This window comes from Hylaeus volcanicus, chromosome 3 (genome assembly GCF_026283585.1).
Source record: "Hylaeus volcanicus isolate JK05 chromosome 3, UHH_iyHylVolc1.0_haploid, whole genome shotgun sequence".
Taxonomy (NCBI): Eukaryota; Metazoa; Arthropoda; class Insecta; order Hymenoptera; family Colletidae; genus Hylaeus; species Hylaeus volcanicus.
In genome coordinates this window covers 23,407,773-23,435,175 of record NC_071978.1, presented here as the reverse complement: position 1 = coordinate 23,435,175, position 27,403 = coordinate 23,407,773, and the positions used below count along the sequence as shown (strand labels likewise).

At 46.8% G+C, this 27,403-nt stretch overlaps 1 pseudogene; it reads left to right on the top strand.

Moving 5' to 3' along the window:
• The first annotated feature begins 901 nt into the window (after positions 1-901).
• Positions 902-26,902, top strand: LOC128873614 (uncharacterized; annotated as a pseudogene).
• Positions 26,903-27,403: the final 501 nt, after the last annotated feature.

Sequence of the window (27,403 nt, the reverse complement as noted above, 5' to 3'; positions counted from 1 at the left end):
TCAACATTATCCCCGTGTTTGGTATCATTAAACGGCACAAAAACGAAACTTGACCATCATATCTCGTTAAATAACAAAGTTAACAAAAATTCCTTCTCGCTGAAACATGCGTCCCATTTTACCATGCAATTTCCATATTTGAAACTTTGCATTCGGCCGATAGTTTTGGAGTCGGAGCTCTGTATTGCTTAGGCTGGGACACCTAGTATGTCTCTCAGATACCCACCTCACCGCTGCCAGCCCATTCATATTTCTTTTGCCCGTAGTTTTGGCCGGATAGCTCCGACCACCGGTGTAATATGATCCTCACCGATTGATACGCTTCTGTCGAGTGTATTTTTTTTTCTCGGATCTCTTTCTCCTTTCACTATCTGTCCTTTTCTACGTTCGACGCTCGACTCGTGTCAAGTGTAAACACATAAAAACCTCGAGTGCAATGTTTTGGGTCTCCGATTTTGCATGCCTCCATTCAGTCGTTACTGTATCTTCTAATGTTTTGCCAACAAACTTCGTGCGTAGATAAGGACAACGAATGAAGAAGAGGACGGAGCGACATGCGAAAATGGCGACCGACAACGGGATTATTTCGCTGAGACAATATGTAGTAAATATGTTGCAAATTACGTCGTGTTTGGTCTCATTTTAATCAGAAAAATGTCAGAAATATCATGGCAACAGTCTTACGACAAAAACGGTAATAATAAAAGAAGTTTGATCGTTGCATTAGCATTGTCCCATCGAGATATCCCGGATCATGTTACTGTCCATTTATCGTACAGAAACTTGTGCATTTAAGGAGAGTGTCGAATTATATACACGTAGAAGGTACTCGATAATCTATGCGTTGCGTAAGAATACGAAGAGAAAAATAAAATTCGAAGCCATTTCCTTCAAACTAGGAATGAAGGTAAAATATGAAGCAACTCAAAGATAGACGTTTTACATTTGAATCTTTCCTCGAAATATGTACGTAAACAGAGTGGCGGTTACTTCTGGTGCCGAAGAAGCCATAGAAAACGACGTGTTTTCCTAGCGGGGACGAGTTTGATCGGGCGCATCGCGTTCAATTGTTGCCGAAGAGAGGCTCTGCCCTCAACCAGAATCGGATCCAATGAAGTCAATACGGACAATAGCCCGATAAGTAGATAATAATGCATAATATAATAAGAGAGCACCGGCCGTACGTAGCGTACGCGAGGCGGTGTGTGTTGGTAGCACGCGCCACATTGAGCCGCCAATTCAACTGGTTGAGCGGCCTTTAACGACTCCTTTCTACGCGGCTGCGTCTCGGCGCACAATGCCGTTTCTTAAATTTTATCGTTACTCGTTGACCGCTGGTATTGTTGAATTTATGTAACACGCGGGCTTAACTGCGTTTGATAAGCCTAAACTGCCCGGGCGCTGGTCCCCGTTACCTTTCTCTCTCTGCACTTTTCTTTTTTTTCAGTCGGTTTCACCGTGCGGACATTTTGCGAGCAATTGCGCTCGGAGGAAAATTAGAATGTTTCTTCGAAAAGTTGCTCCTCTAATTCGTATGCAATTTTGTAGCCGCTGTGTGTTTTGGAACTGTAAACCGAAACGAAGTAACGAGTAGAGTGAATCGACAAGGAATGATTAGAGAGTGAAGTATTTGAAAGAATTGGAAGCGGTGAGCTGTTGGATGGAGTTTACGATTTAAACGAGATTTGTAATACACGTTTGCGAAATGTACTGTTTCAAGATTTATTGCAAACATGATGTACTTTTAAAAATATTTCGATTTCATTTGAGAGGAAAGAAAGAATCGAAATTATTGTCTACGTCAACTAATTGAAATTTCCTACACCGTCTACTGTGCTGACGCTCTTTATGGCACTCTTGCTAAGCCCATCAACATGCTTGGTGTACTTTCCTTCTCCTCCCCCCACCCCCACCCCCGCCCCCCTCCTTCTATCTCGATCTACAGTTTCTTTATAAAATTCAATGCATTTCCCCTCGAGAAGCCCGGAGAAAAACAAACCGATCCGATTTCGTTGCTCAAGGGTGCGGGGGACCTTTATCCCCTCTTAATGTAACGAGATATAAAAAACATAGTGTATACACAGTTCGTCTGATAAGTAAATGGATCGAATGTTCCCGGTAACAGCTTCGTCGGAAGAGTTCCGTGAATGCTGAATAAAACAAAAAATGCATTACAAAGAGTTTATAAATCGAACGATCCGAAGACCTGTCTCAACTCGGTGGACACCAGCACAAAACCTACCAATTAAGCAGGAGATCGTACAGTAGCTCCAAAAATATTTAAAAAAAAATCGTCAAAAGCCCCATTCATCCGTTTTAATCGCATGTCAACGTCCACGGTATCGTTACCAAAGCGCGACAAACGTCGACGTAATCTGACGCAACCGAGCGAGCGCCAGTGCAAACGAGGCGCGCGCACCTCCGCGCGTGCTCGTGCTTTCCGATGGCCTACGCAGAAAATGATATCCGAGAAAGGGGGTAGGGGTCGCGTAAGTAGGTGGATTACGTTTGACTGACTTGACGCAATGCTTGGCTCGCAACAAGTTCTCCTGGGGACCGTTGGGCGAGGGCACCGCGGAGAGGAACGACGAGGGGTCCGCGGACGAGAGGGAGAGGTCGATCGTATGGCTGCGTACCGTTGCCACCGTTCGTTGAAAAGGGACGAAGAAATAACGCTGTGGCGCAGCTTATGCGCCCTGAGGGCACCATTATATGGTAATCTCTGAGTCTCCTTCTCTACGTCGCGTCTACCGTCTCTCTTCCGCCAGTTTCACGCGCCTCTTTCCCTCTCGGTCTCGCGAATGGAAGTCCCCCGCCAGCCTCTCCGTTCCCCGTTGCCTTCGGTTTCCCTCTTTTCCGCGCTGACTCGGTGAAGCATACGCGTCACGGCATTTCTCTTATTCTCTGCTTCTCCACGGTAACCTCACTCCCTCCCCCCTGCTGGCACTGTACCCACTCGCCCCCTGTCTCCCTCGCCGGTTGCCTCTATTTCCCTTTAGTTTGTTTTCCGCTGCCAGTGGGTAATTGCACTCTCTCGCTTTTACCTGGCCGACGTTTTCTTCTTGTCCCCGTATGCCGTTTTTCTCCTATCCGTTTCCGTGTTTTTTAACCCGACCTTCCTACCCCCTCCCGGCCTCGTTTCATCCCCTGGTTCTTCAGCCCTCTTCACCCCCTCTCGTCGGCTGCTCCGCGGGCGGCTCTGTCGTTTTTCGCCCATGATTTTTCCACACCGGGGGAAAAAGCGGCATCTCGCGCTGATCTCGATTTTAATTACACCCCCGAAACCACCCTGCGCCGAGCACGGAAGCGAAATTACTTTTATCACAGCCCCACGGTATTTATCATCTTCTTTCTCCTTGTTAAGGGATTCGCGCGGCAATTAGCGGCACCGCCTGCCCCGTGTAAATAACGACCCTCTCGGCTCTATTCATTTTTGATAGGGCACTGGATATATTCTTTCAGCGACGAGAGCGATAGACAGGGAAAACTCCTCGTCGCGTATGAATCTTTTATTTTCTCGGTAGGTGGATTTTCTTACTCCATTTGACGACTCGAGTCGACGCGTTCGTTGCCTCGTCAGCGAAGCATCCTTTCCCCCCACAAAAGATTCACGCGTTTCCCAAAGCACAGCCGAAAGAAACATCACCGGCTCCGTTCCCTGAATAGACCTTCGTAACGAAACGATCAACCGAAGACGAATTTCCAGCTCGGCGCGGTGCATCGATCGCCGAAGGATCCCGATCGCGTGGGAGTTGTCGCGCATCGGTGTCCCCTGGGTTGAGTTACGTCCCACATTTTGACGTCTTCAGGCAGCACGTGACTGGTGTATTTACGAGCGACACATATGCGCCAGAGAGGGGAGGTTAAGAGACGCTCACAGCTAAGAAACGGTGCACGCACTCGCTCGCGAAAGCGGTGTGCGCAAAGATGCAGCGGTGGCCAAGCGGTGCAACGCATACGAGGAGGCAATGAACTTCACCTCTCGCACACGAGCAGAGCCGTAAGAGCGAGAGAGCAACGACGACGACGACGATGCCGCTTTTACGTGTATATAATGGGCCATGTTTATGCCCTCTCTCGTCGTACGTACGCTCGCCGCGTATACACGCGTGCACTTGCGTATCCTGCGTGTCATACACGCGCACCTTTATTCGTTTAACCTCCCCGACCGACGCACGAGGCCCCCCCCCTCCCCCTTCTACGGAGGGACCATGAAAAGCGGCAATAACGTCCCGCCACGATAGCATCTTCGGGGACCTGGAGGACGACTCGAGGCTGCCTCTTGACGTTTCGTCGTAGGACCATTCGGAGGAGGTGAGATACGGAGCAGCGTGCCATGCACCGTTGCCTTTTAAACGGTTCGTGTTTTGTCCCTCGGTGGCTTTCGAGCTCTGTAATTGCCGAGCTGAAACTTTCGGTTGGTTTCTGGGAAATTTTTATTGATTTGGAAAGGATATCTAGGCCAGAAAAGATGTCCAATGACTGCTTTTTCTTTTCTGACGATACTAGATACTTAAACATTTAATGTGTAGATTGTGTTACGTTGTGAGCGGATACTTTGACGAATGTTTCTGCCATTTTTCATAATAATACACCGATTTGTATTCTTCTCCTCTGAGAAAAGATGAATATTCGAAAAGGTAAACAATAAATATTAATGTTCACCTGCATCCATACCGATGCGAGAAATTGCGCAATAGTTTGTAGACCACTGAATGATATGCATAGCTTCACGGAGTTTCAACGTTCAATTTGCTAAATAAATTAGCGAGCGAAATGGCATTAATTAGAGAGTTTCGATGTTCAATTTACCGAGTAAATAGAGACGGAAAACCTTCGTAGGGAAAATGAAATTACGCCGCTAGTCGTAAAGGGACTTAATCGACTGTTGCTTCGACGAAACTTTACTACGACATTTTAATAAGCACGGCGAAATTAAAAGCTGCAAATCACGGGATGAGAAAACACTCTCCCGGTGCGATTAATGACAAAATGACAAACGGAACGAGGTGCAGACGAGCGGGAATTCGAAACGCGAAAAGAAGTCACCATTCTATTTAATAATTCGACCTTTGACACCCTCGCGGAAGTCATACTTTTCCGAGTATTCTTACTAAGGGAGATTATTTAATAAACAGGAATTATATCTCCTAGCGCAGGAACGCGTATCCACGAATTTCATTTGAATAAAGCATTCACCGCGGCTGTGAAAAATATATATTTAATTTCTTCTTTAAATGGGTCATAAATAACAGTTACGAGCTATAATAAAATCGTACAACTTACGCTAACGGGAACATGGTGTACAAAGGGTTAGAGGTTAATTGCGCGAACGAATGGTACTTTATTAAAGATTAATCAAAAATGCTAGAGCAGTCCCGCGCGCACTGCTCACCCAACCTTACGATTTCTATCCTAGAATCAAGAATTCTTCTTGCAGCGTGGATTGCTTTCGTTCTACCATAAAACAAGCTTCGTTCTCCGTGCCAAGCTCAAATTTTATGAAACTCTGTCATGGACAACAAAGATTTAGTAAAGAAACGGCAGCAAGTGACATGCGTCGGAACGTTTGGCTCTCGAATCGTGAGAATATCTGTAATGTATGCTAGATTACGTTAACTCGCTGTAAACGAACAGATGGAGATCTAGGGGCGTCGATCCGGTGATAACAAAAACAATCGATCCGCGCGTAACGTCATCCACTGCAACGGTCAGTGGAGCGCGAGCGAGCGCGGCCACAGCGCACGGTCAACAGTGTACTATGCAATTTTCTTAAGTCCGGCCACTTATTCTCATTTACGTTCACGTTTACATCATCGAGGCAGTAAAGTGTTACTGCTAGTGCACAGGTGCGCCCTGGTTTTTCTTTTTATCCTCTCTGTCCATTCGTCGGGCTGGTCGGTGGTTGGGTTGGCTCGGTTCGTTCGGTCGTAGGCTTTTTTGTTCGTGGTCTACGGGCACCTAACGAGTCATGGCCTGTCATTATCCGCTCTTGCTACCTCCCTGGGCTCTCCTAGCAGCTCCATCCACGCGCAGATTATCCTGGAAACTTATTGCGGTAAACTCGGACAATAACGACGGAATCGAATGCATTTGCTGAACGCACGCAGGCCACTGGCCTCGCCTATCGCTTCGCTTCGCTGTCTCGCAGTTCGATCTGTCGCGTGGCTCTCGTCCTACTCCCTCTCTCTCTCCCCCCCCCCTCTCTCTCTCTCTCTCTCTCTCTCTCTTCTTTCGACTTCTCTCGACTGTGTCGAGTTTACGAAACATGGGAAGACTCGCACCAAATCGAATTGTCATCGAGCGTCTCTCGATTCCTCGACGAGACGATTTCACTTCGCTCCTGAGAGATTCGAGAGGCGGATTGAACGATCCTTTCTCGTGGAAATGGAAAGCAATTCATACGTCGAGATAGCAATTACTTAACACACATTCGGCGTGTACGAGACCGGTGCGCGCCGCGTTACTCGGTATCGAGCGCTGTCGGTCAATTTATTCGGGCTTGTTGTTCGAAATTTGCACTTCAAAGGGATGGAACAAATTTATAAACGGCTGGAGAAATTAAACCTGCCACCGTGTGCAGAAAATACAGTTTAATCGTCGCGCGTCACCGATGTTGGACAATGGTTTGGTCCCGGAATCGACATGAATTTGACAGGTTTATTTTAGAGGAATACTCAGAGCAGGAAACGATATATTTTTAATTGTAAAATGACTCACTCTTACGGAGCATATTTAATGCCTCGGCTATTCCAGCTTAGCGTACTATAATCAATTAGTATAATCTGTACTAATTATACAGAGATTTGATTTCATTGACCAAGGGGTTAACTCCGTCCGGAATTGAAAAATTTAAGTGAATGTTTTCTTGGAAATCCAATCTGGTACAAAATAGAACGCTATATTATTGTTTCCGCACTGCCAAGAGTTTTAGTCATGGAGACAAGTTCGCGTTCCGCGACCAGGTACACGGAAATAATTACGCCGCGATTCTATAAAGCGCGGCGATAAAAGTCCCCGGATGTAATAGCGCCAGTCATCTCTAACGGGAACTAGCTTATCGAGGCGTATCTCGCTTCGCGAGCGTATTAATATCCGCGAAACCGTGCGCCGCGAGTTATCGGTCACGTTCCTGGTTTGACGAAAAAATCCCTTGGAAATTGATTCGATACCACTGTCTAATCGCCCGGAGCGCATCGATCGGAGATGGACAACGTTTTAATCGAATAATGTGCGTGACAAATAACACCAACGTACAAGATTTTATTCATGAAGATACCTCGATCGATTAAGTGAGCTTCAGACTCATGAATAATTCGTAGTAACTTCGTTTGCTTCAATCGGAGCCAGTCTGATCGCTTCGAAGTGAATGCCGCGAATTATTTTGGTTTCCCAGGTTAATTATAATATTTGAGAATGTTTGTACTTCGAAGTGTCCCGTACAAAAATCGTACCTCCCATTTCTATTCCGGCGAGTAACGGCGAAGAATTTGATCTTTTATTCATTATTAGAAAATTTGTATCCAGTTAAAGGATGGCGCGGAATGGCGATGCCCGTCCTCGAGGTTCTAACGATCTTTTAACATTCGCGGCGCGATCGTCGGTACCTTATTTCATTGAAAATTACGCGCTCTCTGCGCGACTCGCCTCTTCCGCGTGCGCGCTTACGCAACGCCCCTCGCGCGGGTATCGTAAATTCGAGTAAATTGCGTGGAACGTTTCGCGACGAGTGGAAAAGAGAGAAGGATACAGCGAAAGGGACACGGAGCGACAAAGAAGGGCGAAAAAGTGCGTCCAATTACTAATCACAGCTTTGAAGCTGACTTTCTGCGAAGAGACGCACCGTCCGCGAGGCTAATTGTAAATATCATATCGAGCTCTCCTATTTCACAGAAAAGTCCTCGTTTTCTAGCGTGGCGACCGCAACAAACGTCCCGTGGAACGCTGGACTCGATTACGCGTAGAAAAAGGGCCGGGAGAGGCTGAATGGGCTCGTAATTTCGAAAAGTCAGTCCGCCGGTTCCATTACGGAGCTGGTTGCGGCCGGCGCATATTCGTGGTCTCGAGGCGGTCACCGATTTCTCGCTCGAGTCGTCCAATTATCGCGCGGCCGCGCGCCAAGCCGCGACTGTCCGCGACAAATAGTAAATAATAGTAAATAATGGTAACGGGTAGTTGGTGGGCCTGGCAGTTTCCACGTGCCGCGAGTACGCGGGAACACGTGCGCCTGAGTACGTCGAACTCCGCGGCCAGCTGACGACTTATCACTCGGCGCGGAGACGAGCTGACATCGACCGCTATCTAGGCTCGCTCCGTCGAGAGACGACGTCGACGTGCCACGTTTTTTTTTTTTTAACCCTCTTCGCTTCACGTCTTTGCTTACATTTCGCTACGCGGAGAGATAACGAGAAGATTTCACGGAAACGGTGAAAGCACCACTTTGTTGGAATGTTTAGAGAAGCACGTACGTATGGGTGTTACATGCAGGCGAGGTTATGCGTTTAGAGAAGCTTTCAGTTTAGGGACCCGGTTTCAAAAGGGCGGGTCGGTCGTATCCCATACTGGTCGTCCCTCTCTTGGTGACAATGCAAAAAGCGGTGGGAGATAAAAAGTAAGTGGGTCGTCGGGCGTGTAAGCATGGACGAAGGTCACGCGAGGCCATGGATCTCGATTTTTCTGTCCAACTCGAATACAGTTTAAAGCTAACGTTCGCTTAGCCTTTCGACAGACGCGACCGTACAATTATCTTCAGTTATTAATTCTTGGCAATCAGAATAATTTTTTGCGACAGTCGTAAAAGCTAGGAATTCAATAAAACGAAACATCGCTGGTATTAACTGCGTGTAAATGCGCGCCGAATGGTAATCGATATATTATTATAATGAAAATTCATTTGTCGCGGTGCCAGAGTATAATAACGGAGCCATTCGGATTCAAAGGATTTACCTTTAACCCTTTCAATTGCGAACGACGCATGATCAAGAGCTAGTAAATTTGTCTTGGTACGACGTTCATTTTTATTTTACTACGTAATGTACGCTTAATGTGTTTCAGACGATACATAGTCATTTTTAAATTCAAATGAACATTTTTTATCGACTAGGATCTATATAAAAAAATTAATCTCTTATTCATAATTTGATACTTTTATCTACACAAGAATTTCTCCCATTCCTGCCGTTCTTTTAACCGCAGAGAATTAGATAAAACGTAAATTATCCAGAGAAACGACATAGTTACCTCTCCCTTTATATAATATATTCACCTAAACGATGCGTAAGACCAGTCTGGACACAAAACACACGGGGTGTGCCGTTTGTGAAAAAAATTTCTGCCGAAGCCACAAGAAAGCGTGGTGGAGCGACGACGACAGGAGTCTAGGATTTGAGAAGCAGACTGGCAAAGAACGAGTATGCGAGACTGGAGGGAGAGAGGTAGCAGGACAGCAGGTGTGACAACAAAACCAGATTGCGTGAGAGTAGAGCGACAGGGAGAAATAAGAGCGGAAGAAAGGGACTGCGCGAGGAGTGATTAATAAAGACCAGTTTCGGAGCAAGTGTTCTTATTCGCGAGACTCATTTTACAACCTCCCACGTGCACACGATACACGCTTCATATCCTCGGTCTTCAAGTTTGTTCTAAAGGTAAAAGAAAATATCTGTCACGCGGTTTAAGTTATCAGGAGTGAATTTGAATGCACTATTTAAATAATTGATTCCGATTCTTTTCGACTATTCTTATACATCTTTACCCTTTCAGACTGGCGTCCACAACTGAAGACACAAATAATACAGTATTAGGATTTATTTTTATTTTTTCCATACTAATTATAGTCCAACTTGGGCCTAAAAATTGAATTACTAGAAAAAAACATAATTCAAGTCTGAAAGAGTTAACCACAAAACGGAGCATTGCTCCAATTCCAAACTATCTTGACGATCAACAATCCTAAACGACTACCAATAATCGAATCATATCAAAACATTACCCCAAAGCCTTCATACATCACAATACATAAAAAATCTGAGGAACAGATCGACCCACTCAAATGCCATTCTAATTATTTTCTAGAATGTCCGCTTCTCTTGCAAAGTCGAAGACGACCGAGGAAGCATTCGTTGGAATATTTTCCAGTGGAAAAAAGATCGTAAGAAACGCGGAGAATCCCAGCGAGCGTTTTCCCCGCGGATGGACTCGCCAGCCGGACGATTATCGAGGAGCATCCGAGAATCCTGGGCATTCGTTTCCATCCGCGTGTCGCTCGAGCCATAAATATCGCTCGAGTACGCACAAATGCGTGAGCGTGCATGTGCGCGTACCTTGCACCCACGCCGGCCCCCTCGCCGCTCTTTCGCTCTCTTGTGCAGTTCGTGCGGTTACGTCAGGTATTAAGAGGACGTGCCCCCCGGTGACGAAAGTTTCAAGGTTGCCTCGTGCGCCGGGGTTCGATGACTCGCACGATTTTCGCGTAAAAATACCAACATCATGGACGAACCGACGTAATGATGTACTGTAACCCACGGCGAGCGGACGACCGCGCCGCTACGGCTAAAAAGTTTGACCCAGAACCTCCTACAGGCCTCTTCAAGGCTGTCGGAGCGTCTCGAGATACTGGATACATCGAAGTTCGATGTTGGAGGTGGTTCGGATGGTTTGGAAAACGGAATATCGAGGTTGGATCGTAGAACTCGATATTATTCAGTGTTATTGTTCGTCTGAAAGGCGATATAGGATCTTTTATACAGTGGTTCAGGAAAGGGGTTGTTGAAGTTCTTGTCAAGTGTAATTAAGATGGGTGTTACAAAGGACCATGGTTCTCTAACTAGAGCACTACGTAGGCTTCAGTTAACTCGAGAATATTTTACAAAGTCCTAGTCTTATTATAAAATTATCCGCTATCGACCTAAGAAGAAGATAGTGGAGTACTCAAGGTCTCCACGTTCTATCCATCTCAAAATTAAAAATTAAAAATCCTGATCCATGGATACACCCATCGAAGGCCTGTCGAAATATCGTCCTCTCAGCGCGAGGTAATCCGTGACAGACGCCACAATGTCAGTCGGACTACTCGCTCCCCTTCGAGAGATAAAAAGAGTCCCCAAACTGGAAGAGGGCCCCGATACGCGACTTGGACGAGTCCCCTCGAGTCTAGCGACCTAGAGCCCGCGTTATCTACCTCCTAGCAGAGTTACCTGTCGCCCCAGGAAGAAAATCGGTCGAATTGTCAGGGGGTCCGTCGAGGGGAGGGCGCAGAGGAGAGAAAGAGGACGCGGCTGTCCGTTTCGCCTACACATTAATCCAGCCCTGGTCTTTAGGACTCGTATGTAAATGCGATGCTATATTTAGACCAGTATCTCGGGTGTATAATACGTTCGGTCGGAGTCGGAGGATCCTCTGCCGCTGGACACACGGCCGCAGGTGTGTGCGTGTTGGGACTGTTGTGTGCGTGGGGCCCGATACGTGCACGTGCGTGCGCTGCAACTGCAGGACCCGCCAAACCGGTTACCCACGCGGCTCGTCGACACCAACACCAGCCCGGGACACCGACTCCAACACCAAACGGGGCCCTGGCGTATCGTCGGGACAGGGAACACCGTGGATGGAACACCATCTTCCGTCCTCCGCTCGCGATCCTCCCGCCTGTCGCTCGCTCCCTCGCTCCTCGAGCCTCTTTTGCACGAGCGACAGGGTTACGCGCGATCATCAAACCGCGCTTACTGCCGAGGTTACACACCCATCGACCCGAAGGTGCCGGACAACGGACAGCTGGATTTCCTGATCCCTCGTACGCCGTTTTCTGGGCCCGCTCCAAGTGGGAGGACGACGAACGGGGCTTTGGCTTTGGGGACCCTTGATCTATATTTTTCGAGGCGTTGGTTCTATAGCGATTTCACAATTGGGGGGTTGTTTAGTTTGTGGTGTGCTGTATGTTTTGGGTATCAGTGTAAGCGGTCCTCTTCAGGGTTACAATACGTTACGAGATGAATAAATATAGAATCACTAAAGCGAAGGTCCTCCACAGTCTTGAGTCAAAGGGAATGATCGGAAATATAGAATCTTAACTTTTTTGAATCTTAAGGAAAATTCTTGTTTAATTTGTGGTGTGCTGTATGTTTTGGCTATCAGTGTAAGCGGCCCTCTTCAGGGTTCGACACATTACTAGATGAATAAATATAGAGTCACTAAAATAATGGTCCTCCTCGGTGTTAATTAATCGAAATATACATAGAATCTCAACTATTTTGAATCTTATGAAAAATCTTTGTATCTTGGACCATTTCTACCACACACCACAGTCCCGTAACTGCCACCTATGAATAATTTCGTGGATTTTGAACAAGATTCTTTTTGTTCCTCGAAAAAGAACAGTTAACAGCTATCACTCAACATCGAATTTAAAGGCGAATTTCAGAATGAGAGAATCGCGAAGATGGATGTAGCAGACATGTGACTGAAATTGTGTTGTTTACCAGATCCTGACAACTAGCGGTTTACTGTACGGGAACCGCTCAAAATGACTATCTTTAGCCTCGGCTGTAGGCTCGGACACGCCTCGACACAGGCGGGTCGAGGAAGTCCAGGTACTGTTTGAATTCCTGGTTTATCTTGTTCTAAACAGTGGTAGAGTTATACGGGTATTCTCTGTTGGCTTAAGATCTCGAATACGTATTTAAGATAACATTTGTATTGACAAATGTCCTGCACGAAGGCTGAGATTCTTGCTACGAAAATTTCTGTCACTCCTAAACAAATTGTGTTTGTGTTGAGTGGCTTACTGGCTGCAGTTACGAGAAATTAAATGTCTGAGTTATATAGTATACGAATAAATATTGGAATCATCCTTCGAGAAGGCGTAACAAATATTTCCTAGCACAAACAAAGCTTTCCCTAAAAGGATACGTTTTGTCCACCCCCGATACCTTAACAAAAATTGTGTCTCAGGAATGAACGCTACAATTTTATTAAAAAATTGCGTTCCCTTTTTTAAATACACAGGAAAACATTCTTCACCCTCCTAAAAGAGAAAGATGAAAGCTGGGTATTTGTGTAACGTGAAGCTAGGATTTCAACGTCTAAAATGTTGCAGAAGGACGAAAGTCGGGTCTTCAATTCGCGACAGTTTGCGGCAGAGGTCAGAGTCGACATCCTATTTCAGGACGAGTCGTCTCGCGTCGGGCACGGATGATCCTCGGACGAGCGAGTGATTTCCAAGAGAGATTAGAAGTTCCTGCGAACTCGCGACTCTCTTGGAGTTGGGGCCTGATCGTCTCAAACCGGCCTCGTCGAAGTTGATACGCCGCGGTTCATCCTCCGTAGATAATCGCTCCACGCAACCAGATCTCGTTGGATACGCCTCGCGGCGTCGGTGCTACCGAATCTGGTGATGGAAATTCCCGTAACCTTCGATTTCTTGCATGGTCACCAAACGAGAACTTCGTCGTCACGAAGAAAACTCAGGCATAAAATTACTAAGACTAACCCTTTGGACTCGGGTCTGTAGGCTCGTCGTCCCCTCTGAGGGGATGTCGAAAGTCTAGAGAACTTAGGTTGAGATTAGAGAAGATAAATTCTTTGAAGCACATTTTCTAAGGCGTACAACTTGGAGGTTTCCATTCAAGTAACGCGAAACAAATAAATTAAAGTAGCATTACGATAAATTACATGCTTTTTGTGCTCTGAGCACATGCTGCAACAAAGTGGCTTCGATCGCAAAGGGCTAATAATGTAATATCCGTGCCCCCATAGTCAAGAATAAAGCGGTCGACTGTGGATCCGAGGATCGTGGGTTCGAATCTCCGTGCCTTACTTTTCGTTTAGGCTCGTACGATAATTATTTCAAGTCCTTTCGATTTTCATTCTATACTTAATCACGAAACCCGTATCATGAATCGTACAGCCTAGGAGATTAAGGAGCCTAACAACGCTAGGACAGCTCAGTTTCGTCCTGTCGAAAGTCGAAAGTGTAAGTTTCGTCCAGGAAGGATTAAATTCTCCCCCTTCGAAACCCTATGCCAGGATCTTCCACTTTTCCATTAACGTTTACCAAGTTCGAGCGAGGCTCGAGTGGCGCGCCCGTGACTTGTGCGTTTTCCGTAATTTTCAGATTCATTCCCCGCGACACGGGAGTCTCTGGAAGCTGAGGAAAGATTCACTTTCTCGGCCCTCGAGTTGGAAAATAAATGGTAGACCTGACAGGCCCGTTGGTAACACGTTGGAGGAACAGAGCGAACACGAGGAGGATCGGAGCGGTGGAAAGGAGCCAGTCGAGGTGGATGGACGAGGAAGAGGGTCTCTCCTCGTCTCTCCTCTCGTCCCTCCAGCTCTCTTTCCCTCTCGAAACAAATTATCAACGCATCAAATATAACTTAGCTCGGCTACCGTATTCTTAAGCCGTCTCCGCTCCCGAGGCCGTCTTTATTATTTCTTATTTACTCGGCTCGTTTTATTGCGGGACTGTTCGGGCCGCCGCTTTTAATTGGACGTTCGTACGTGCCACCGATGATTCGGTGCTTCAACGAGTTTACACGCGACTCGATCGTTAACGACACCCGTGTATCTTCTTCGGGACGTTCGCTACCGATCGGTTCTTCACGCACCACGAAATACCAAAAATGTCCTCGAAATCTGTTTACCGCGGCCACGAAATATTTTACACGAATGAAGGAAATTGTAGTTGTTCATTTTTACAGAAATCGCGTTAGCAATCGATCCAAAAATAATCTAATTAATTTATTTTGAAATTGAAGCAACCACGAGTAAGACGTTGGGTTGTTTATATTCTGATCACTTGGAGCGTGGTCTTCTTCGAAGCATCGCGGTATACATCCAACGAAGAGTGTTACAGGAAGATCCATGGGACAGACGACCTGTTTCGAGATCATGAGGACATCCCATTGCCCCGGCGTCTTCAGGTTTATGTAAACAACAGATTTTCATTGCTTTCTTTATTTGTTTAGCTACTGCCGCTTCCAGCGGTTGATGATTCAAGCCTGCTATGAATATCCACGGGATAAATATTCCTGTTACCGAGTCCTTATCTAAACAAGCGACTATTTTATTTATAACGCGGTCGCGCGAAGTAGCGAGGAAGGCGACCGTGATCTTTGCGCGACAATGAAAGACACCGTCGATGGTCGACGGGATCGTTTGCGGATAGAACTTTATTACAGCTGTCCGAAACCTGAACGGCAATCATTTCTATTATAGACATTTTTTATCTGGTTATTGACAAGCACTATAATTACCGCAGCAATTGTTTAGATACCCACTGCGCAAAGTAATGCTTAATGGATTGCTAAAGTAATCAGACACGGTTAAACCTTCGTGTTCTACATGTGTATATGCAATAATATGCTTTAATTACGATTTGTACGTTTCTTGTAACACGGGTACCGATAAAACGAAATTTTATAACCTTTATCCAGCGTCTATTAAAATATTATATCTGATTTCACTCGCGTGATGTGTTAAACGGCAGTACAACTCTGGCACACCACGCTGTAACTCGAGGTACATACGACTCATCGTAAAATAAATTACGTCTATGGCTCCTAATAGATCAACACACTCGATCGTTCAGCGGTGCGTCGTAAAACGAGTAGATCTATCATTGGCAGCTGCGAAGAATACCTCTGAAGAGAGCGCTCAAGTGATTGATAAGGTACACGTCACCAATCTGAATCCTCATGCCCTTCGCGTTACAAACAAAATTACTCCAACCGAATGTACCAATGGCACCCAATCGGTTATCAACGCGTTAATCGAAAGACATACGAGCATACTGACTTCTCTCTGTTGGCTTCGATCAACCCAGCACAGAATCCCTCGCATCTTTCAGCCACTAGGACGACGTGAATTTCCCAGGCCACGATGTTTCCATTTGCATCGGAACCGTCACTTCGACACGTTCAGTTGTAAATAAAACGATCCTTTCCCAGCCCCGGAAAAGACACGACTCCAATAAAACCAGGACGGCTCCTCGAGTTAACAGCTTCGCGAAGGCCTCGTTTACAGCTCGCTCTGAATTATTCCATCGAATTGTAACCCTTTCGACGCTTTTAGCGCGATCGATCATCGACGATAAACCATTCCCGCGACGCTCGTCCGCCCGTCCCACGAGTTTCCCCGTCCTCCAACCCCTTCGGCCGAGGGAAAGTTCTCCGTGCTCCAGAGTCTTCCGGAGGACGCTTGCCGTTGCCTTCAGACGGCGATTTCCGCGCTAGTAAAAAGCCCTCTCGCGCATAATTTAGCGCTCTGTAGGGTAATACGCGGAGGCCCTCTCCTCGGAAGCCCTGCAACCCCATACATACTCGATTGCGCCTCGTGAAAAGCAGAGGAGCAACGGGGATAAATGCTAACTCTGGATCCTGGAACGGTGCCAGCCAGCGCCCCGTTCATAAATCCGCGCACGTCCTGCGAGGCTAGTAGTCACCGATGCGCTACGACCGCTACCGTACCTGATCCCTCCGTTCCCCGTCTCCTCGGGCAACCTTCTATCTTATATTCACCGTCGTCACGTTTCCAGGGAACGGGACGAAGATTGCACGCGGGACTGCGACAACGTTCGACAGAGATTTTGGATGCAATAAGAAGGTTTGCGGCTCTGGGGGTGACTTGGTGCTTCGCGATTCAGAGGGGGGATGTTGTGACAGGGAGAGGGAAGGAGTATGGAATGTATTTGGGCCGAAACTTAGGGGTAGGTTGATTCCGTCAGGGTTTGGGACTGCGAGTACTGGAAATGGGGTATAACGATATAATAAAATACTAAATTTACTAATTAAAAGTTTTGAAATTATTAGTAAATCTCACGAATGAGTTGAGATCTTTTCTCTACGAGGAGCTGTTCAAGACTAACCGACGAACGTTGTAAGAAAAATATAGGAGAATTTCTAGCAGTATACACTGCAGTCTTCGCGCATCTGTTTAGGCTCTAGAAAATTATATGGAGGGTCTTGAATGGCACTTGAGAGGGCAGGGCATATTCTAAATTTTCTCTTTCGTTCCTCTGTAGTGACAGATGTACGTATACATTGTAAGTACATATATTCTCAGTGCATTTATTTTTGTAGAAAAATAAAAGATTGAATTATATTAAGTATTCCAACAGGTAGGAAATTTGTCGTTGACATTTGTAGGATAAGTCTTAATTACGTAAGAGCAAATGACTTCGCATTCATCGGAGAAAAGTTCAACGCTAGGTTTTACTGAGCATGGTCATTTTGATCTATTTTCAATTTTGTAGGAATCAGAGAAATCATTTACAGTCTTTCAAGCATGTGTTTAAATTCATTTTTGTCTAAGACTAGACGTCCAAAGTGGAAAAAAAAAATAGAATAAAACAAACGGTGTTTTTGTAAGAAACATTCGCATACAAGAAATCTTTGTAACCCTAGCATTAAATTATAGAATGAAATATTTCTTCCGTCATCTATCACTCCACTAAGACGCTTCTCGTCTCCGATTTCGAGCGACCAAGATCCACAGCGGAAGAACTCCCGGTCTCAGGGCGAAGGATAGACGATTTCTCGCAACATTCCCGAGCGAACGCTGCGCCGTTTTTGGGAACGACGGATCCTCGCAGGGCGCGGAAGTTAATGGAGCAGGAAAGATGCAAGACGGTGGAACGACCGTCTGCCGGGGCTCTTTTACAAAGTGGATTACAACTTCGATGAACACGTTCCCGAGTCAAGGAACGCCGCGTCTCGTTCGTTGGCCACGAGCCAAGCCGTATCGCGCGTCTCTTATCTGAGGCGGCTCGGGCGTTATCGTGGCTTGGGTTTGAAAGTTTGCTCGACACGCCTTTCGAGGAATCGCATTAGCTCGGGCAAGGCCGAGGTGACAATTATTTCAATCCACAGTCCACGTTATTGCCGCGGCTATCCGAACGGAATATTAAAAATTCCACGCTCGCGTTAGAAGAACCTTAGACGCATCCTTCGTGGAAGGATTGAGCAAATAACGTCCCTGAGCTCTCCGTGCAGCCTCGCGGTGGAACTGCGCCTCCGTTTCTCCTACGTCGTGGATCGCGATCGAAGCAATTCACGAACGTATGTAGATTGCAAAAAAAGATATACAGTCAGTCCCATTAGTATTCGTACCCTCTCCATCTATTAGAGAAATTTATTTAAATTAAACGACAGGTTTGATGTTTCCAAATAAATGGTTCAATATAAATATTTGTACATGAATAAACTATATGTATAAGTTTATGAATTTACTTGCAAACATCAAACCTGTCGTTTAATTTAACTAAATTTCTCTAACAGATACAGAGGGTTCGAATACTTATGGGACTGACTGTATTTGTGTTTGTTTCTTTGTGGATGAAGTAAAGTAGTCGGTGTTAAAATACAGAAAAATAAGAAAAACGTACCAGTCTTTCCTCAATTTCATTTGAAGAACGCAAAATCTATTACCAAAGGAATTCCTAAAATATCACTCAAAACGAGAGCAACTAACAAAATTTCAAGCACGACAAAACTGATGTTCGAATATCGTCAATATTTATACATCGCGAGTCCTGATACCTATCTCCAGCTGTCGACCAGGAACCAGGAAGTTGAACAACAACAAATCCCACGTAAAAATACCATCCGCGATTCCCCTACGCTTCCTAGCGAACTTCTTCCTATCATTTCCAGAACAACAACTTGCAAGCTCCCTCCGCGATAACGCATCGATTGCACCCATCGTCCAAAAGTTCTCCGCGATGTTCCAAAGGGAACCGAGCGCTGGTCTCGCCCCCGACAAGTGTTCACGGGCCCAGCTGAAAATTTTATACGTGTTTTTGCTCCGGTTCACGCGACCACGGAGTTCCGGTTCTTACGCAATCCCGCATGGAGCTTCTGCGACGGCTCGCACGCAGAACTTGCCGCGCGAACCATCGTGAATCGCTTCGCGGGAGGACAGTGGAGGCAGAAAGGGGGGACGAGGAATCGTGGAAAGAAAGAATCGCATGCAGGCACGCATACCGACGCCAGGAAAGTTTTAATGACGGCCCTTCCATTATGCACGCGATAGTCACGCGCAGCTTTCTTTTTATTTCCTCCAGTTCTTCAAACAGAGACGCGCAGAAAAACGTCGGCTTCTTTGCCCCGTTGAATAAGACCTTCCCTATGCCAGAGGGGGGAGAGCTTTGCTCCCTTTGATGCTATTTTCAGAGGACGAATCGAAGGAACGCGCTTATCACTGCCTGGAGCCACGGAGCGGAGAACGAGTCAGTGGCACCAGAGGCGGCGGGGGGGTTGGTCCGACTGAGACGAGCATCGTTGAGAAATGAGGAGTATGTGGCACTCGAACGCCAAATCTGTTTTCCAGAGGTTTGTAAATTTTCGAGAAATCGTCCAGAGACAGAGAATTTCCTGAAATATCTCGTGTCACTCGAAACGAGAGCAACTAATTAAATTTTAAGCGTGCCAAAGCTGAGTAGCAGAGTAGATTAATGATTCCCGAACGATTCATTCACCTTCGACGAATGAATCCCCTCCATTCGGAACCAAACAAATAGTCCGCCAAACGAAATCAAACAACGCCAATCGATTCGATTGTTCCCGTGAAATAATCGCTGGAATGGAATTCGAATAGCGACCCGCGATCGCCGCGTGCATTCTAATTCAGCGCATCTAATTGGTCGATCGATTGGACAAACCGCGTGTAATCCCTCTGGTAAGCTCCTTTCCTCCGAAACGTTTTGCGCCAATTCTCCGCGGTCTCTCGTAAACGAGCCGCGCTCGGAGGGATTTACGCTTTCACGATAAAAACGGACAGATAGAGGCGAATTACACGACGGAGTGCCGTCAAAAGGGCGTTGCGTGCAAATCGCGACCAGCGAGTTCAGCTCGTGTCCCCCGACGAGTTCGTTTCGAAAAACACGCGATTGTTGCGCGATCGGGCGACGCGTGGCCGGTAGCGATGGAATCGAGCGTAGGAGGCGCTTTTAATTCGAATAAAAAAAAAGCACAGTGGCACAAGTTAAGAAGTAGGAAGAGTTTCAAGGTAGGAAATTATTAATAGATAGATCAGAATCGCGATTTAATCAGAATTCAGAAATTTCTTATGGGGGGAGAATTTTTCTTCTAAATGAGTTCCGGTTCCTGAGGTTAGAGTTTTTTTATGATAGTGAGATATATTGTGGGGAATATGGAATTACGAGGGGGATGAATCTTCGTTTTTCAATGCCTCGAAAAATACTCTTTGAAATTAATTTTTTGGAGCCCATGGATGCATAGTAAAGGTGTCCTTCCTCCACTTGTTTAAAGCCTCATTTATCAAATATAAAACCCACACAAATCACAATGGAACACACATTTCAACAGTTTCGATAACAATATTCCAACACGTGAACCGGATCCTCTGAGCATCGAAAATTGTCTTCAATGCACGACTCCACGAGTCGATCCCTTCGCTACATCACCCTCCTTCGGGCAAAAACGAATTGGAAAGGAGACACGAAAGACGGCCAGGGGTAGGACAGAGCCTACGAGAGAAAAGAGGAAAAAAGTGGCCGGCTAGACGAGGCCTCGGTATCGTCCTCGATCTAGACGGACAGGCCATCTGATATCCGGAGTCGATCACGCGCGCCGATAAACCGATAGGCGCACGTCACAGTCGGAGCGGGCAGCGGTAATAACACGGGCAAGATCGAATCTTGGTCGCGATTTAATGGCAATTACCGGGGACGGGCGTTCCTGACAAATTGCAACAAATGCGCCGCCGCAGCGCCGACGAGATATGCCGCTGGTGGCCCGTAATTATGCCGGCCGCGAGACTTGAAATTTTTCGATACCGGCCACTCGAGCCACCGGTAACTCTGGTTCTGGTCTCCCACCCTGTTTGAGACTAGGTCAAGTCTACGTGACTTGACCGCGCGAAGGACAAGTCGTACTTGTTTAGCGCCGACTTACACGACTTACGGCCACGAAAGTAAAAGGTGACTCCCGGAGACCTCGATCATCTCGCGCCAGGTAGCGAGACACTTGGGGACAGCCTGGGGACGGGTTTCCCCTCGATCGCGAGGAATCGTCTAAATGGAGACGCTGGTAGGGATGGATGTCCTCTTTTGGGGGAGGAATTGCGTGGAGAAAATGAAGAGAACGTTAGAAGGCTTTAGTTTTAACACTTTGGCGACTACTATTCCTCGTAGACTTCTATTCAGAATTTATTCAGAATTTATGGCTTCTGAATAATAATGTGCTTTTTTTATGTAGATATACAATGTTTTGCACAGACAAAATAACGAATTCAGGGCACACAATAGAGACATATATTTTCTTGGAAATTCATACGAGAGATGGAGATGTTAAATACAAAATAATCAATGTTGAAGAAGTAAGTAGTATGTTCCCTACTACGAGGCTCAGATACAGACAGTCCTATAAATATTCGCACCCTCTGTGTTTATCAAAGAAGTTTGTCTAAAGTAAACAACAGGTTTGATGTTTCCAAATCACTTTTTCATTATAGATACATTCACATGTAAAATTTATTTACGTACATATTTATTATAGAAAATTTATTTGGTAACATCAAAATATTTAATTTAATAGAATTTCTTCGATAGACATACAGGGTACGAATATATACGGGGCTGACTGTAATGGTTGCTCTACTTCGGTCTATTTTGCTCTCATATAAAAATATCGTCGTAATATTGAGAGAGTAGCAATCCGAATACCTGGTCCAAGGCTTGAATATGCATCGTCTCGATTGTCGATTAAATCAACATTGAGATATCCCAAACTTGATTGAAATGCCTCTGACTCCACGAAAATTAAACACGAGTAAATTAATACAGAACCTTGCCAAACTAATTCTTCCAAAGTCCATTAACCTACAATTCCAACCCCCGTTCGACAGCAGGAAAAGGAAACACGTTTCGTACCATTAACCTTCCAGTTTGAACTTTCTGTTCTCCTCGACCCACTCTCCAATTACACCGGCTCGGATAATCTTTTACCTGTCGACGTTTCAATTACGCCGATTCCCGAACAATGTTACACTTAACGCCGCTACCAAAGTAAATGCCAGCCTGATCTTTCACGGAGGCCACGGGGGGAGGGCTACGCAACGACCGTCGGAGCGGATCGTGACACGATTCGACCGAGCTCGATGGATTTAATGGACGCCTGGTATTTAGCATAAAACAACAAACGATCCCTGGGCTAGATCAGACGCAGAACGTGGCCGACGTTGCGCAGCCGCGTTTTTAATCGAGACGGGCGATCGTTAACCGGCAATCGACGCCGATTTAATCGCGTTACTGACCTTGCATATGGACGAGCGCTTCTCGCGAACGCGCTTGCGACATTCGCGAAAACTGGAGAAGCCAAGTGGAAGCGAGGATTGGTCACAATTGCGGATGGAGAATTTTTTAATTGTTATCTGATCGATGGAATAGTAAAGCAAACAATCGATAGAAATAATAGAATAGAGGTAACAGTTGTTTGATATATTCTATTTCTATTATTTTCCAATATACCTGACGCTTCGTTAACTCACTGTAGAAGTTACTTGTACGAGTCTGTTTGACGACGCATTCGTTAGATTAAATTTCTGAAAATAAATGGCTGCTCGTGGGACACCCTGCGCTGGTGGAATAAAATTCTATTCATCTCTGACTCACGCCGAGAACCGATCCGGGCTGAACGACACGAGGTTCGTCGTGGTCGGCGGGGCTCGAATACGCCGAGCGTCTAGCGAGCAGAGGTATTGGAACCTCGCTACCAGTTAATTAAGATTAGCTCAATTATACGCGTTTAACCCACTTTCGCTGGCGTTGCGCAAAAGCGTTACCGGTCTGAAACACCGCGACAGATGCTAATAACGATTTCCACCGGTTTTAATAAGAGCGGGCTGCAAAAACCGCGCGAGTAACGACCGACTCGCTCCGCGGACGGCCACGCTTAATGAGTCGCAATTAATCGTACGATTCGAACGGATATTTATTAACGGCCGCGGTGACAATAACAACGAGGACCATACGCTCGGTGAATCATCGTCCGGTGCGACAACCGCGACCGTTTACTCCGACGAGAGCGTCACCGGTGAATAATTAAGGCTGGTTTAATTATTAGGTTTTAACACGTGAAATATTCATTACAACTCCCAGCAAGTAAACACGCTTCTGGTTTTTACCAAAATTATTTCATTCGTCTTGGTATCGACTTTTGGCTGATCTTGAATTAATTGTTGAGTAGTAAATGAGTATGTAGTTTTTTTGGAGTGGCTGAGGCAGACGGTTTAAAAATAATCGTTACGCGCGTTACGTTTAAACGAAACAGCAGGGAGGACTGAAATGAGCCGAGATAACGGCGGTGGAGCAGTATCTGGTTCAAGGGCTGGCCACGCACTTTTAAGAAAGTCTTCGACCTCGCGGGACACGCGACTGTTGAACGAGTAGAGGACGAACGGGATATGAGCATAAACTGGATCTGAATATCGAGGAAATAAATTAGCTTCAAGAGTGAGAACAGAATATGTAATAAGAGGACAGAAATTACAGTATTAGATGACCAGGTGACTTTTTTTTTCTACTATAGGGTCAACGTGTTTATTAGTCACGGAGTAAGGTAACAAACACTCCAGGGTAAAATTACTTATAAAATCAGGAAGTGTGCGAATTCTCACATGCTTCGGAACTAAAACAATTAAGCTGATCTAGGAAATCGTCAAGATCGGTGGGACATCAAAGTTGGGACGATTCGCGGCACTGTTTGCCCTGGAAAAATCCTGGAAGGAGGAGATAGCCGAGTGCAGCGAACTATCGCGTGGCCCGTCGAACGGCTCGAACAAAACCGAAGGCGCATAACCTCGCGACACGAGCACCTCGATGGCACGAGTCCACCGATCTCGAAGTAGGAAAGGGTGGGAGGACATTGGAGAGGGCACACACGACGTGCAAGCAACCGGCAAGAGGTAGGAGGGGCACCTCAACCATACGTTTGAGTTGGTTGACCCGGAGCAGGCACGTTTCTACCTTCACCTCAACTTCGTCCTAAGGAATTGCCTTCACGCTTGCGATTTCATTCCACGCAGCCGCGCCATGATCGCTGCTTTATTCCTGAATTGACCCTTTCGCGCTGAACTTGCGTCGCAATTGATAGGCCCGCAAGGGCAGAACGGGGGAGGGACCGAGACGACACGTCGTCGCTGCGATCGATCTTTCCTCTGCGATTGGAAAATTTCTTTACGTTTTTAGTTTTGTTTATGCCTTTCTCGGGTATCTTATTTACTGTCTTTCTCGTGTGAATTTTATTTTAGATTTTATTTTGTAAATTGTAGGAAGATTCTCGGTGTCCTTTGGAAATTTAACCCTTTGCACTCGGATGTCTCCTATGAAGGGATACGTTGATTCAACGCATCAAGAAAGCTATAAGAATTTATCACTAAGTCTAGAAATACCAAAAATGTCACGTTTCCAAAGTTAGACTATTTTATGTAATGCGATTCCTATTCGTACAGTTTGCAACGAGATGGCGCCGAATGGGTTAGAAGCCTTGCAAGACTATGCAGTCTCTATTTAAGTTAAAATATAGATAAGAAAACGTCCTACATTTCCTTCGAGCAAGACCACTGGGTTTGTAAAATATTTTTCGAAAGCGTTCGCCATCGAACTTGTTATCTGTCGGGAGATAGACGAGGTACGACGCGAGTTACGCGGCAACAAAGTACCGCGCGTTCTGGATTCGAAAGTTCAGTGCACGACGGAGGGTTGGCTATCTTCCCCCTGAATACCCTTCGCCGGCATAATTCACAGGAACGGGACATTTTCTGGTTTCGAGGATCCCGGAGGAAGCGTGTCTCTGGCCGTTGGAGAGGTAGAAACGAAACGAAGATCCGAGTAAAGCTGGTATTACGAGAGGTAGCAGATCGAAATAGTGCGGAAAGAGGGAGATCGGCGGTAACGGAGGGAGCGAGAAGGCGGCGAGAGATTAACGGGGGGGTTTCTGGAAAGAGGGACGAGGGGGCACGGAAGAAAGTAGAGGGCAAGAAGGGAAGAAAGGAGACGGAAAGAGGGAACCTCGTGGATTGTGTGCCTCTGGCGCGATGTTCAGCTCGTGGAGGATTACTACCTCTCGAACGGACGGAGAGGAGGCGAAAGAAGCGCGAGCAGGAGGGCGAGAAAAAGTGAACAGAACGGGAGAAAAGGACGGCGAAAGAGCAGCGGTGCCGAAGAGGGGGTTGGATGAGGGAGAGGGAGGGCAGACATCACGTCGTCAATCATGGTCCAGTTGCTCCTATGTACTACATACTCTCGCTGAGCACGGAGAGCGGACCTGTACATGCTACTGCATTGTGGCGCACAATGTTCAATCATCTCTGCGTCGATTCCTTCGGCTTTAATTGAAGAAAGGGTCCCTCGAAACAGAGATGGGGGCGCGGATCGAGGTAGGGGAGAAAAGACACCAAAAGAGAAGGAAAGAGAGCGAACGAGAGTGACAAGCGAACGGAGACGGAGCGAGCAACAAAATGAAGGAAAAAAAAGAAAGAAAGCGCCGCGGGGGTGTCGTTGACCCCAACGACGACGATATTGTGTACCACTTCAGTCTTTAAGTCGAGGCCTCGAAGGACCCGGCAAGGAACAAGGACCTTCTCAGCCACACTCAGCCGAGTCCTCGGGGCCATGGATCATTAACCAGGGCGAACCGCGAAATACGAAATCGCGCCGAAAATCACGGAACCTTTTGAACCGCGTACCCAATCCAGCCTTCGTCGCCACCCCTCCGCCCCCCATCCCATCCCCGATTTTCTTTCTTACTGGAAAGGTTCGAGTGGCGGTGGTCGTCGAGTGGCGAACGACGGGATAAAGGAAGGAAACTCGGGAAACGCGAGACTCACCAATTTGTTGCGGAACACACTATCGATTACTCCGGGTTTTGGTCGTCTACACGACGGTGGCACGGTAGGGGAAGGGGGTGGACGGAGGAAAGTCGTCGAGTGTTCTCTCGTGAACGACAATGAAACTCTCTCGCCGTTCTGGAGCCTCAATTATGATCCCGCAATAAGGAGAAAAAAATATCACCTAACGACCGCGAGATTACTGGTAACAATTAACCCTCCAGAGCCCGAGCGACCTATGGAGTCGACTTCGAGACCCTGCGACTCGGGAACATTTTTCTTTCGCCTCCCCTCCGTCCTCACTCGTAGCTGGTTCCTCGATATTCGCTCTCCCGTAATGAACCGAGGGAAATTGATCTGCTCGCGCTTGTTACGCCCACCTTATTATCAGTTGACAGCGGCGATTCGCGTCTCCGCTCGAGTTTGTAATCCGAGTCCAATTACGATCGATTGTATACGTAACGTCCTGTATTATGCAAGCTTTCAAATATTCTCGGTTCGTTTCGTGGATTCCATTGGAAGCATCTTGCACCTTTGGATTGGTTCTGTCTGGAGACGGTGCGATAGCTCTTTTCGTGAACTTCCATATTTGACGTCGTGGGACCTTGAGGATTCATTTGTATTTTTCCACGTGAATAAATCTGGAACTTCTACTCCGCATTCTAATTGAAATTAATCCACCTCTGTGACCAGATCCTCCGGAGAAGTCAGCCACGCGTTACCTCGCCCATCCTTCGCAAGATTCGCGATCCCTGACGTTGGAACAATATCCCCGAGAAAAGCAACAGAGGGAGAGCAACACCCTCCAGCCATCATCGGCGTCTTGGTTAGATGACTAGACGCCGTACATCGTACGTAGCACCTTTAGATACGACTTCCGTGGCCGTCGGGATACGCGAAATGGGATCCATTTCGCGATTTCCTGCGAACACGATCCAAGGAGGAGAGGAGCGTGTCTCGGCTGGATGGGGGCCGAGAGGCTGAGGATGATGGAGTCCGCGGAGTACAATGGCGTGGATCGTCGGGCGCTGCTGCCTGCGCCGTGTATGCCCTTCGGTTATGGTAAACGTACCGTAAGTTGAGATATAGCGCACAGGTATACGCCCTGAGCCGCTTAGGTTACAAAACAGAGGCGGTAATTAGCTCGGTGGCGCCAGCTCATCCTACTTCGCCTCGTTTCTCTTTCTCCGTTCCACGGTCGCGCTTCTTTGTGCCCTTCCAGCTAAACACGAGCGCGTGTACTCGCTATAGGATGCTTCTCTTTTCCGACGGTCGTCTCCTCTGTCCGCATCCCTCGTCTACCTCTCTGGTAAACGCAGCGTTTACTCCGCGTTTCTTTCTCTTTCCACCTAGCTCCTTTCCACCCGGTCCGCGTTTCTTCTCGTCCCGCTGTTTACTCTGGAAATCGTACAGCTGGCGTGGAACCCGAGTTTTCTATATCCCTATGCCCGTGGGAGTTTCTTATTCTTCGAGTAACGGCGGTCCATTTCGCGATGCAGGGGACATCGCCGTGTTTTCGAAAGCCAAGCCTCTTCCATTTCCACTTCGAGGGGTCCGTTTCTCCCGA